Source organism: Halichoerus grypus, chromosome 13, assembly GCF_964656455.1.
Source record: "Halichoerus grypus chromosome 13, mHalGry1.hap1.1, whole genome shotgun sequence".
NCBI classification, from domain to species: Eukaryota; Metazoa; Chordata; class Mammalia; order Carnivora; family Phocidae; genus Halichoerus; species Halichoerus grypus.
In genome coordinates this window covers 88689016-88702200 of record NC_135724.1, presented here as the reverse complement: position 1 = coordinate 88702200, position 13185 = coordinate 88689016, and positions in this window count along the sequence as shown.

The following is a 13185-nucleotide window of genomic DNA, read 5'->3' as shown; positions in this document are numbered from 1 at the left end:
ATCCTAAAGCAGAACTGAGAATGAATTGGAGAGAAGAGACATTTCAGAGAAGGAAGCCTCCCCCAAATGAAAAGTACTTGCCTTAGGAAGGTGCCCCATTTTTAAAATCTGTTCGCCCTGCTGTATTTGAGCATGATGGAAAGTGCTGGGCGGAACAACAGGTTGTTGTATGGACTTGTCTGCTCAGTGACAGATCTCGGGGTGTGCGTGGGTGAGGTCATGAGCAAACACTTGTACTTCAGGATGGACTTGGAGCCGGGCTGGGGACCGGTTTCTAATCTTTGCCTTGGGTTAGAAGGAATGTGGATTATAATACGGGTTGCTAAAACAAGACCAGGTGTCATCTCCTTGGGCAGGTAAGTGGGAAAAGGGCACTGCCCTTACTCAAACCAAATAACTGATTTCTTCTTTCAAAAGCTTGCATTTCCTTAAGTGGTCAAAAATAGCCTGCTTTCTACCGACAACAGGCTTTCTCCTAGTTGGTTCTATTCTTCAAGTTCTCTGCTGGAACCATTTTGCCCTTCTGTGTCATACTTTGTAGATTGTCATTAGCACGCAAAGTCAACAAGGGTGTTATAACAGTTTTAAATACCCAAGTGGTTTGTAAGGCATGACTCAGTTCCCGAGAAACTGATGTGTCCACACAACCTGTGTTTTTCTTCAGCAGTCAGGAAAGTCCTTGTTCCTTCAACCTAATGTATTCATTGATTTAATGGTCTAAATTCACTTTAGAATGTTCAGGGTGAAATTATTTTGTTGAAGTGTTTATAAATTGTTCTTAATTACAGAGCCATTTCTATTTTAATAAATCGGAAGTTTCTGAACAGGCATGTTTTGTGAATTACCAGCAATCTAGGTAGAATGTTTATGGAATATTGGAGTGGAGGGAAAATGTGACAGCTGTCTAGTCTAAAAGGGAATTATATATATATATATATTTAGGCTCCTAAAGAAAGAACTGCATTTGGTGGGGGGGGAGGAATGGAGGGAGACTGTAAAATTAAATTAAGCAGAACGACCTCCCTCCCTATTTATTAGTTGCAGAGCATGTGTTTGTCATTCATATTTGGATTTTGAATTTGTGGATTTTATAATTTAGAAAACCAGCCCTCTGTAAAATTCACATCCCACACCCTTCTACTAGCTGATGTTAACTGTCTATGCGTTAGGTTTAACTTCTAGTGAATTTCCATTCACAGCTACACCCCTTAGTAACTATTTAAAGTATATATAAAGTGAGAGACTTGTTTTTCTTTAAAATCTTTACTTTTGGAATTGTAAGCAGAAGGAGTAACAAAACCATCAATCTGAAGGGAAATCTCCTGTAAAGGAGACCCACGCCATTTTTCTTCATACAGTATAGAAATTTATTTTTTTACCAATTTTCTAAACCCCAAACTTTTTTTTCTTTCCCCAAATGGAAAGTCTTCATTTTTTGTTGATTATAAATGTAATACATATTTGTTTTATAAATTCAAACAAAACAATAGTATAAAGCCCTTTATAATCACAACTTTCAGAGAAAAACCATTGTTCATGGTTTGGTATACCTTTTTCCTGAGCAAATACATGTAACTAAGAATTTTTAAAAATGTTTTGTATAAGTGTGTTTCAATAAAAGTGAGATTATACTGTACTCTTAAGTATTTGAAATCTAGTTAATTTTTTTTTTTTAAGATTTTATTTTTGTTTTGGAGTGCCTGGGTGGCTCAGATGGTTAAGATTTTATTTTTGTTTTAAGTAATCCTATACCCAATGTGGGGTTTGAACTTAAAACCCTGAGATCAAGAGTCCCATGCTCCATGGACTGAGCCAGGCAGGCACCCCTCCAGTTGTTATTCTTGATGGCTACATGGTAGCATACCGTATTTATTCAATATCGTTTATGATATATTCGCTACAAATGCTGCAGTGAATATTTTTTTTAAGTTCTTGTTTTTGTTTTTGTTTTAGAGAGCGAGAACGAGCATGTGCGTGAGTGGCGGTGGGCTGGGCAGAGGGAGAGGGAGAGAATCTCCAGCCGACTCCATGCTAAGCCTGGAGCCTGATTCAGGGCTTGATCCCACGACTGTGAAATGGAGCGGAAACAGAATCAGATGCTTATCCAACTGAGCCATCTTCACTGCAGTGAAGTTTTGTTTTTGTTTTTGTTTTTTAATTTTTCATTTATTTATTTGAGAGAGAGAGAGTGCACAGAGGGAGAGGGAGAAGCAGGCTCCCCGCTGAGCAGGGATTTCCCCCCCACCGCCCCCCGCCGCCCCGCAATGCAGGGCTTAATCCCAGGACCCTGAGATCATGACCTGAACTGAAGGCAGACGCTTAACAACTGAGCCACCCAGGCACCCCTGCAGTGAACATTTTTAAAGGTAAATCCTTAAGGGGCACCTGGGTGGCTCAGTGGGTAAAGCCTGCAGCTTGATTTCGGCTCACGTCATGGTATCCGGGTTGTCAGGCCCGCATCCACTGGGTGCTCTGCGTGGAGTCGGCTTGAGATCTCTCTCCCTCTGCCTCTGCGCCTCCCCTGGCTCACGCGCACACTCCCTCTCCCTCTTTCTCTCTCTAAAGATACATATATAAATAAAATCTTTTTTAAAAAAAAGTATTAAAGGTAAATCCTTTTGTTGTTGCTGTTGTTAAAGATTTTATTTATTTATTTGAGAGAGAGAGAGACAGAGCATGAGCAGCGGGGAGGAAGCAGAGGGAGAAGCAGGCTCCCCGATAAGCAATGAGGCGGATGCAGAACTCGATCCCAGGACCCCGGGATCATGACCTGAGCCGAAGTCAGTCGCTTAACCAACTGAGCCACCCAGGCGCCCCTAAAGGTAAATCCTTAAATATTTGGTAATATGTTTATAGGATGCATTCCTAGATTATCAGATTGGATATTTTATGGGTGTGTTTTGGCAATTTTTATTCTGTAAATTGTCTTCATATCCCTTGCTCATTCTATTTGTTTACTTAATGATATATAGTAACTCTTTATTAAAATGTATATCTTTTTTTAGGTACACTGCACAATTATGTTTTTAATCTGTCATGTATATTTTAACTTGTTTATGATACCTTTTGTAGTAAGGAAGTTTTCAGATTGTTACCAGTCAAATCTTTGAATCTTTTCCTTCATGAATTAACAATTTTGTTAATGATGTTCTATTTTCCAGAAGACTTTTTATTTTGCACACTCACCATCTGATATCAAATAATGGGGTTATTGGTTGAAACTGATATTGAAAAATTATTTCTTCCCCAGTATTTAAGTTGTGTGATTAGTAAGACTGTCTCTCCTTGTAATTCTCTTGTTTATCTTAATGTGAATAAGTTTATCAATTACTATCTACATTTGGTTCATGTTATGCCCTAATATGTCACTATATTTGGGGTTTTCTTTCTGAATAAACTGGAAAGACAATGTTGTCTTTCCTTTTATTGGATTATTTTTTCACATATGGATTAAATGAAAAAAAAAACGAAAGAATGACTGTAGCAGAATGCGAAAAATAATTTTATAATTTAACCAAAAAAACAGATCATGCAAAAAAAAGAAGGATTCTAATCCTTTTATTATATTTTATTTATTTTTTTTTTTTTTAGATTTTTTTAAAATTTATTCATTTGAAAGGGAAAGAGACAGCACAAGCAGGGGGAGAGGCAGAGGCAGAGGGAGAAACAGACTCCCCGCTGAGCAGGGAGCCCGACATGGGGCTCGATCCCAGGACCTGGAGATCATGACTTGAGCCAAAGGCAGATGCTTAACCATCTGAGCCACCCAGGTGCCCCCTATTGTGTTTTATTTTTAATAAAATTTATATGGTAATGGGAAATTTTATATATCACAAATTCTAGATATCAGAAATGCATTTTTTAAACAATTAAGTATCAATGATCTGGCTATATTTGGAATTTTTATAATACAAGGAATTACAGAAAATGCAAGAGGTTTAACCCTGACTCAGCTTTCTATCATTCAAGACAGCTGAGATTGCACCTCTCTAGGGGTGACATCATACCAGAATGAGGTCTTAGTGTTTTCAGTGGCGGAGGCTAGTCCATTAGTCAGAAGCAAGAATGACAAATGAAACTGGATTAGGACAGGTTGTGGGATTAGACCCAGAGCAGATTTCTCACGGGCTCCTAACAAGTTTCTTTTTGTTCCTACCACGTGCCTTCCAAGCCTGTCCTGATCTGTGGTTCCCTAAACCAGTTACAGTTCTATTCGTTGCATTGGTCCGGTGTAAAGTCTTCATATTCTAATACACGGGGAACTACTGAGACCCCACTGTATGAGCGTGGTTGAAACCTAATATGGTTTCATGACTTACAGACTGAAGGATGAATACAGGGGTCACAGGCATGTGAGAGGAGCAGAATGTGTTGCCTACATTCGTAACTGAGAGAAAGGTAAAGTTCTACCGAATTCTCTCCGAAAGGTTTACGGACTCACCGGGAAGAACCTGGCATTAGAGACCCAGAGGAGAGGTTTCTCAGGCCCTTGCAGGGCGTTGGCTCCGGCCGTTTCCGCCGCCTGGCCGTTTTTCTCCTGAAATCCAGTTGGCTGAGGCCCTCATCACCGTGAAGTGTGTGCTAATATCTCATCTCAGTGAGACTACCCTAACCACCTGGTTGAAAACTCCACACACACACACACCACCACCAAATTGCTCCTGACGTCCCTTGATCTACTCTCTCTTTTCCATAGCATGTTTCACTCTCTAACATATTACATAATTCCTTACGGTGTATCATCTGCCTTCCCCAACTAGAATTTCAGTTAGACAAGGCAAGGATCTCTCAGTCTACTGATATGTCCCACGTGCCTAAAACAGTGCCTGGCACATTAGTAAATGCTCAATGAAATTTTTTTGATTTTTTTTTAAGTGGTTCTTTTTTTTTTTTTTTTTTAAGATTTTATTTATTGGGCGCCTGGGTGGCTCAGTCGTTAAGTGTCTGCCTTCGGCTCAGGTCATGATCCCAGGGTCCTGGGATCGAGCCCTGCATCGGGCTCCCTGTTCAGCGGGAAGCCTGCTTCTCCCTCTCCCACTCCCCCTGCTTGTGTTCCCTCTCTCGCTGTGTCTTCTCTGTCAAATGAATAAATAAAATCTTTAAAAAAAAAAAAAGATTTTATTTATTTATGGGGGAGGGGAGAAGCAGAGGGAGAGGGACAAGCAGACTCTGCTCTGAGCACAGAGCCCAATGTGGGGCTCGATCCCACAACCCTGAGATCATGACCTGAGCCCCAACCAAGAGTTGGACACTTTAACCAACTGAGCCACCCAGGCACCCCAAAGTTTTGTTGATTAAGTGACTAGATTTGGAAGTTGAAACATCCCACCTGTTTATGGTAATAGAGACTGGCTAACACCCTGGTAGAGACGTAGACTCATGTGCAGGTATGAGTTTGAATTTTGACCTTAGTCCCTGCGAACTCAGGAGTTTCTGTGTGTCATCCTCACTTAAGTATCCTTCAGCATGAACTGCATTTCATTTTTGGTGAACCAAAGCAATTTCCTAATCTCATTCTTTATTCTGATATTCAGAGCAAAATTACCATCATATTTAATGTGCTTTGTGTCACTGATTCACTCCTGGGTATATCTATCTGGTGTATAGGCAGACGTAAGCCTCGTTGTACTCTTACGAAGAAGTTGTGGGGCGCCTGGGTGGCTCAGTCAGTTAAATGGCCAACTCTTGATTTGGCTCAGGTCATGATCTCAGGGTCATGAGATCAAGCTCTGCACTGGGCATGGAGCCTGCTTGAGATTTTCTCTCTCCCTCTCCCTCTGCCCCTCCCCCACACACACGTGCTTGCTTTCTCCCTCTCAAAAAAAAAAAAAGGTTGTAACCAAGTGTATTTACAAAGGAATACTTAAATTAACTGCAGGCACAAAACATAATTGATCTACTGAATATTCACCGGTTATGACGGGAATGGGTTGTGTTGATTTCCTAGTTGATTGTTTTCTCATGAGGTGGTGTTGAATTTTGTCAGATACCTCTGCTGTATTGAGATCATTGGTCGTTGTTGTCCTTTATTCTCTGGATACAGTGTATCCCAGTAATTGATTTTCATATGTTAAGTCAACTTTGCATTCTTGGGATAAATACCATTTGATCATAATGTATAATCCTTTTTCTATATTGGTAGATTCAATTTGCTAGTTTTTTGTGGAAGATTTTACGTCTATGTTCATAAAGATACTGGGGTATGGTTTTTTGTTGAATTGATTTTTTTAAAGTTTATTTATTTAAGTAATCTCTAAAACCCAACATTGGGCTCGAACTCACCACTCCAAGATCAAGAGTTGCATGCTCCTCCAACTGAGCCAGCCAGGTGCCCCTGTTGTATTGATTGTTTTTTTAAAAAGATTTTATTTATTTATTTGTCAGAGAGAGAGAGCTCATGACCAGGGGGTGGGGCAGAGGGAGAAGCAGACTCCCCGTTGAGCAAAGAGCCCGATGTGAGACTCGATCTCAGGACTCTGCGATCATGACCTGAGTCCAAGGCAGATGCTTAACTGACTGAGCCACCCAGGCATCCCATGTTGTATTGATTTTTAAAGTACAAGGAAGATTAATAAGTTTGTGGGTAGTAATCCAATTATCTGAGAACTTATATCCTTGAACAATTTTTAAAAAATAACTTCTCTTATCCTTTCATTATTCTGAGTTATTATTAATCCTAAGGGCAAGGATATGTTCCACTCCTAGTATAAAGTGATCATATATACATGCAAAGGGCACCTAGTAAATTTATTTCTAAATTTCACATACTTACTATCTAATTTAATTGATTATTTAAGTTCTTTAACTTTCACTAATTTTACCTCAAATTATGCTTTCTGGGCATGTTACTTCTTTTTTTTTTTTTTTAAGATTTCATTTTTAACTACTCTCTACACCCAGTGTGGGGCTCAAACTTATGACCCCAAGATCAAGAGATGCATGCTCCTCCCGACTGAGCCAGCCAGGCGCCCCATGCTTAATGATATATTAAAGATTGTGTCTGTGGAAGTTATCTTTCACTGAGTGACAGATGATCCCAAAACTTAGTGTCTTATAACATCAGTAATTTATTATTTCTCATGATTCTGTAGGTTGGCTGGGCAGTTCTGCTCATCCTACTTAGATTCACGCATGAGGTTGCATTCATTTGGTAGCTCGACTGGGCCCCTCTTTCCATGTGGTCTAACATCATTTGGTTGTCTAGACTGAGCTTATTTATAAGTAGCAAAAGCATTTCAGGAAGGCAAAAACAGACGCCACAGGCCTCTTGAGGCCTAGACTGTAAAATCCACACAGTATCACTTTCATCACATTCAATTGCAAGTCAGCAAGACCAGCTCAGATCCCACCTCTTGAGGACTTGAGCTGCAAAGTACTTGGCTATTTTTTCAAAATCTACTACTATGCAGATTTCAAGCAAAGTATTGTAAGTCCCTTCAGTTCTTTGAGAATTTTCATGCATCAGGTAATCACTTAGTACAATCTGTATTCTTGCACTATGAGAACTTTTTTTTTTAAGATTTTATTTATTAGAGAGAGAGGGAACACAGGCAGGGGGAGTGGGAGAGGGAGAAGCAGGCTTCCTGCTGAGCAGGGAGCCCCAGCGGGGCTCGGTCCCAGGACCCTGGGATCATGACCTGAGCCAAAGGCAGACGCTTAACAACTGAGCCACCCAGGCGCCCCTGCAACTATGAGAACTTTTAAAATTCTTTTGAAACTCATTTATTTTGGAAATATCTGAGATTAAAAGTAAGTAACTTCCAGAACAGGGGGGAAAAAATAAGTGGAATAAGATAGTGTTTAAAATCAGAAATCACTGGGATGCCTGGGTGGCTCCGTCAGTTAAGCATCTGCCTTCGGCTCAGGTCATGGTCATGATCCCAGGGTCCTGGGATCGAGTACCGCATCGGGGAGCTTGCTTCTCTCTCTGTCTCCTGGTTCCCCTGCTTGTGCTTTCTCTCTCTCTGACAAATAAATTAATAAAATCTTTTTTTTTTTTAAGATTTTATTTATTTATTCATGAGAGACAGAGAAAGAGAGGCAGAGGGAGAAGCAGGCTCCCAAGGAGCAGGGAGCCTGATGCGGGACTCGATCCCAGGACCCTGAGATCATGACCTGAGCCAAAGGCAGACGCTTAACCATCTGAGCCACCCAGGCACCCAAATTAATAAAATCTTAAAAAATAAATAAAATCAGAAATCACTGAGATAACAAGGACAAATAGTAATGTTAACAAACCAACCTAATTTTAGTGCACTGAAGTTTTAAAACACTCTACTCTTATCCATTTGGCCTACAAGAACAGATCTCTCTTCCAAGGAATTTTTATATTATTGGCCCAAAGTACCATATTCAAGTTTAACATTGTATATTTTTGTGTCACAGGGTTCATGATAACTAATAGTCATTGGTTTGATAAAATTCAACGTTGGCACAAATTGAATCCTATGCATACGAGTAAGATAGGAGATGGTAGGGGCACCTGGATGGCTCAGTTGGTTAAGCATCCGACTGGATTTGGGCTCTGGTCATGAGCTCAGGGTTGTGAGATCAAGTCCCCTGTTGGGCTCCTCACTGGACCCCCAAGACCCCATTATACAGAGAGGAATAAGACCTCTCGTCCCCAGAGGAAAGAGAAAGCACATGATTAACTACTAGATGAGGCAGAACGTGGTAAAAATCCTATGGTCACTATAGAGTACGACTGAAAATTTAAAGTAGGCTGAGAACACTACCACCTAATCAGAATGCCCTTGACTTAGGTCAGATAGAGATGAGAAGCCCAAGAGTAACCTCAGAAAGAGATTAAACTTCCTGAGGCCATAATACAGTGGAAGATAAGCTTGTTGAAATAAACACCTTTAGCAATTGGAATTGGTCGTTGGATACTGGGTGCTGGGCTGCATTCCTGGATAATATCCTGAGAGGCGATATTCATAGTTGGTGCCAGAATCAGAGTCCGTTTAACTTACATTTGAAGATGTTACCACTGACTTACCCACTGTACGGGGTTGAATAGTGTCCCCGCCCTCCCCCATTCATGTGATCCAGAACCTCAGCAGGTGACATTATTTAGAAATAGGGTGGTTGCAGCTATATTTAGTTAAGATGAGGTCATACTGGAAGAGAGTGGGCCTTTAATCCAATATGACTGATGTCCTTATAAGAAGGAAATTTGGACATAAAGACAAAGACACACAGGGAGGAGGCCATGTGAAGATGGAGGCAGGGATCGGCATGATGTGTCTGCGAGGAATGCCAACAGGTAGCAGAAGCAGAAGAGAGGCATGGAGCAGATTATCTCTCAGAGAGCCCATAAGGAATTCACCTTGCCGACTTCCTGCTTCCAGACTATGATAGGATAAGTGTCTGCGTTGAAGCTACCCAGTTTGTTGTACTTTTTACAGCAGCCCCAGGAGACTAATACAGTTAGTTGATCAGCATGCCTACAGACTTCCATTATCAGGGATCCACGATCCTCCTCTCTTGGTGCTCTGCCAGTCACAAGTAGTTTTCCATTTGGAGTCAGTATGATGATTGCAGCTCCAGCCATCATGTCTGCATTCCAGTCAGTGTAAAGTAGAGAAGAAAGGCAAGGGGTTGCTCTCTTCCTTTAAGAACCCTTCCAGAAGTTACACAGGCCACTTCAGCTAGGCCAGAACTTAGTCTCATGGCCACACCTTACAACACAGGCAGCTTGGGAACATAAGTCTTCATTCTGGATGTCCATATGCCAGGGAAAATCAGGTGCAGAAACAGGAAAGAATGGGTTTTGTGGGGGGGGGACATTTCATAGTCTCTGTGATAGTCTTCGAAAACCAAACCAGTGTAGTGAATGTAGTGAATGCAATATTCACTTTACCCTGATTATAGTATGTTCAGAATGGGCAGACCTGGGGCCCTGGGTGGCTCAGTCCATTGAGTGTCCAACTCTTGATTTCAGCTCAGGTCATGATCTCGGGGTCCTGGGATCGAGCCCTGAGTCAGACTCTGTGCTCAGCAAGGAATGTGCCTCAGATTCTCCCTCTCCCTCTGCCCCTCCCCCAGCTCATGCTCTCTCTAAGATAAATAAAATCTAAAAAAAAGAATGGGCTGACCGGGGCCAGTATGGGCCAGTCAGAGGCAAAGAGAGGCATGCAGGAGGATGTGTGTGTTTTTGTGTGTGTGTGTGTGCTTAGAAAGCCACATGGAAACCTGAATAAGGAAACTTATTACATCCACTGCTCTGGCAACCATGTTACAACCAGCCTTAGGATGAAACAGACTCTGCAAATGGCAGGGAAGGAGAAGCAAAGGCTTTGTTTTGGGTGCTTGAGAAAATTGTCGAGTCATTGAATCGACCGACCCTGAAGCTCAACCCCACTCCAAACTTCCTGTTTGCGAGCTAATTATTTTTCTGATTCTTTAAGCCAGGCTCACTTAGACGGGGTGCTGAAATCATGCTCACTGACGTAAACGCTATTAAAATGTAGGAGAATTTTTGAACAGCAGAATATGAACGTGAACATCTGAGCAGCCTTGGCAAATTTAAGAACTCTTATCTTCTTTCCGCTTTAGGAATTTCATTTGAGACTCAAATAGCTTTATCTGGCAGGAACATATGCATAGTTATTTCCAGGTAGCCTGTGATGGTCTGTCTGTGATGGAGGAATGTTGGTTTTGTTTTTAGGAACAGTTCAAGTGTGGGGTTGGGTGGAGGCAGGGAGAGGCAGACACTCTCATGTATCATTGTTGGGGATGTGAACTGGTTCAATCTTTTTGGGAGGGCAATTAAAAAGAAATCTAAATGTGCATCCTTTAGATTTAGCACCTATAATCTGAGAATGAATCCTACAAATATATTTGTATAATGTAATTGTTAGAAAAGAAACAACAGGCTCCAAATGGAGTCACTTGTGCTAAGTCCATGTCAGCAAACCAAAACTTAATTCCTAACCTGATTGCAGTTTCAGCCTCTCCCAGGGACACAACCTTTAACCACTCAGTCTGGAATTACCTGGTCAGCACTAGTGAGGTAATCTGCCGGAGAGACCCCTGCAATCCCCCATAGGAAAGTGACCTTGCCTGAAGCAATGCATTTTGTGCTAGAAACTTTCTTTTCCTACCCCCTTCTGCTTATAAAAGCTTTCCGTTTTGTACAACTCCCCAGAGCTCTTTTCTTGCTAGATGAGATGCTGCCCGACTCATGAATTATTGAATAAAGCCAATGAGAGTTTTAAATTGTACTCAGTTGGATTTTGTTGTTTAGCACAAGATACATGCATACACTACTCTTTATTGCAGTAGTACATGTAATTGCAAATACTGAAAATAGCCTAAATGTCTGTCAGTAGGGGTCTGGGTAAATCAGACTGCACTCAGAATCCTGCAATGAAATCATCGGGAAAAAAAGGAAATACTCTGTATCTTCTTTTATTTTTTTTTAAGATTTTTTTAAATTTATTAATTTGAGACAGATACAGAGAGAGAGAGAGCATGAGCAGGGGGAGGTGCAGAGGGAGAGGGAGAAGCAGGCTCTCCACCGAGCAGGGAGCCAAATGCGGGATTCAATCCCAGGACCCCGGGATCATGACCCGAGCGGAAGGCAGAGGCTTAACCATCTGAGCCACCCAGGTGCCCGGAAATACTCTACATCTTCTGATATGGGAAAAGATCTAGCTATCTCCCTAATGTATGTGTTAACCAGAGAGTACGTGTATGAATGTATTATGTATGTACTGCACATAACCCCCAACTTACCATGGTTCAAATTACAATTTTTTGACTTTAGTGGAAAGGAATAAACATTCAGTAGAAACCATACTGTGAATACTTGAATCTGGATCTTGTCCTGGGCTAGTAAACTGTGGTCTCATCTTCTCCCGTGATGCTGGGCAGCGGCCGCAGCTCCCCATCAGCCACCCGGTCACGAGGGTCAAGTGCTAATACACTAACAGCCACCATGTACCCAAACGGCGTTATGTTTGTCACTTTCAGTACAGGATTCAGTAAATTACATGAGATAGTCAACACTTCCTTATAAAATAGGCTTTGTCGTAGATGATTTTGCCCATCTGGAGGCTCATGTCAGTGTTCCGAGCATGTTTAAGGTAGACCAGGCTAGGGGCGCTTGGGTGGCTCAGTCGTTAAGCATCTGCCTTCGGCTCAGGTCATGATCCCAGGGTTGTGGGATCGAGCCCTGCATCCGGCTCCCTGCTCGGCGGGAGGCCTGCTTCTCCCTCTCCCACTCCCCCTGCTTGTGTTCCCTCTCTCGCTGTCTCTCTCTCTGTCAAATAAGTAAATAAAAATCTTAAAAAAAAAAAAAAAAGGTAGACCAGGCTAAGCTATGGTGTTCAGTAGGTTAGGTGTATAAATTGCATTTTTGACTTATGATATTTTCGACCTACAATTGGTTTATCAGGATGTAACCTCATCTAAGTTGAGGAAGGTCCATATATATTTATATAGAAGTTAGTATATATAACGTATTATATAATATATATTAACTTTTATATTGTAACACTATACATGTTAACTAAATTATATGCATGTATGTTACATTTTATATCGTTAAGGAAATATGTATATTGTTAGTTGTGATACACATAAACACACATGTTTAAACAATTTCGATTCTCTGCCTCACGCCATATATAAAAAATCTACCTGAGGAGAATAAAAGATTTAATGTAAAAAGGAAAACTTAAGACAAATTTTTTTAAAGATTGACTTACTAACTGACCTCTACCTCTGAAACCAATAATACATTATATGTTAATTAATGGAATTTAAGTTTTAAAAAATGGAAAAAAAGATTGATTTATTTTGGAGAGAGAGCGAGAGTGCAAGCAGGGGGAGGGACAGAGAGGGAGGGAGAGAGAGAGAATCTCAAGCAGACTTCCCACTGAACATGGAGCCCAACGCAGGGCTTGATCCCAGCACCCTGAGATCATGAGCTGAGCTAAAATCCAGTCGGTCACTTAACCGACTGAGCCACCCGGGCGCCCCTAAAAATTTTATATAAAAATATAGGGGAATACTTTGTGACCTAAACTTTTAAAAACATCTGTTCCTTGCAAAACACCATTTATTATTTATTTATTTATTTAATTCATTTGAGACAAAGAGCACGAGCAGGGCAGAGGGCAGAGGCAGAAACAGACTCCCCACTGAGCAAGGTGCCCAATGTGGGGCTTGATCCTAGGA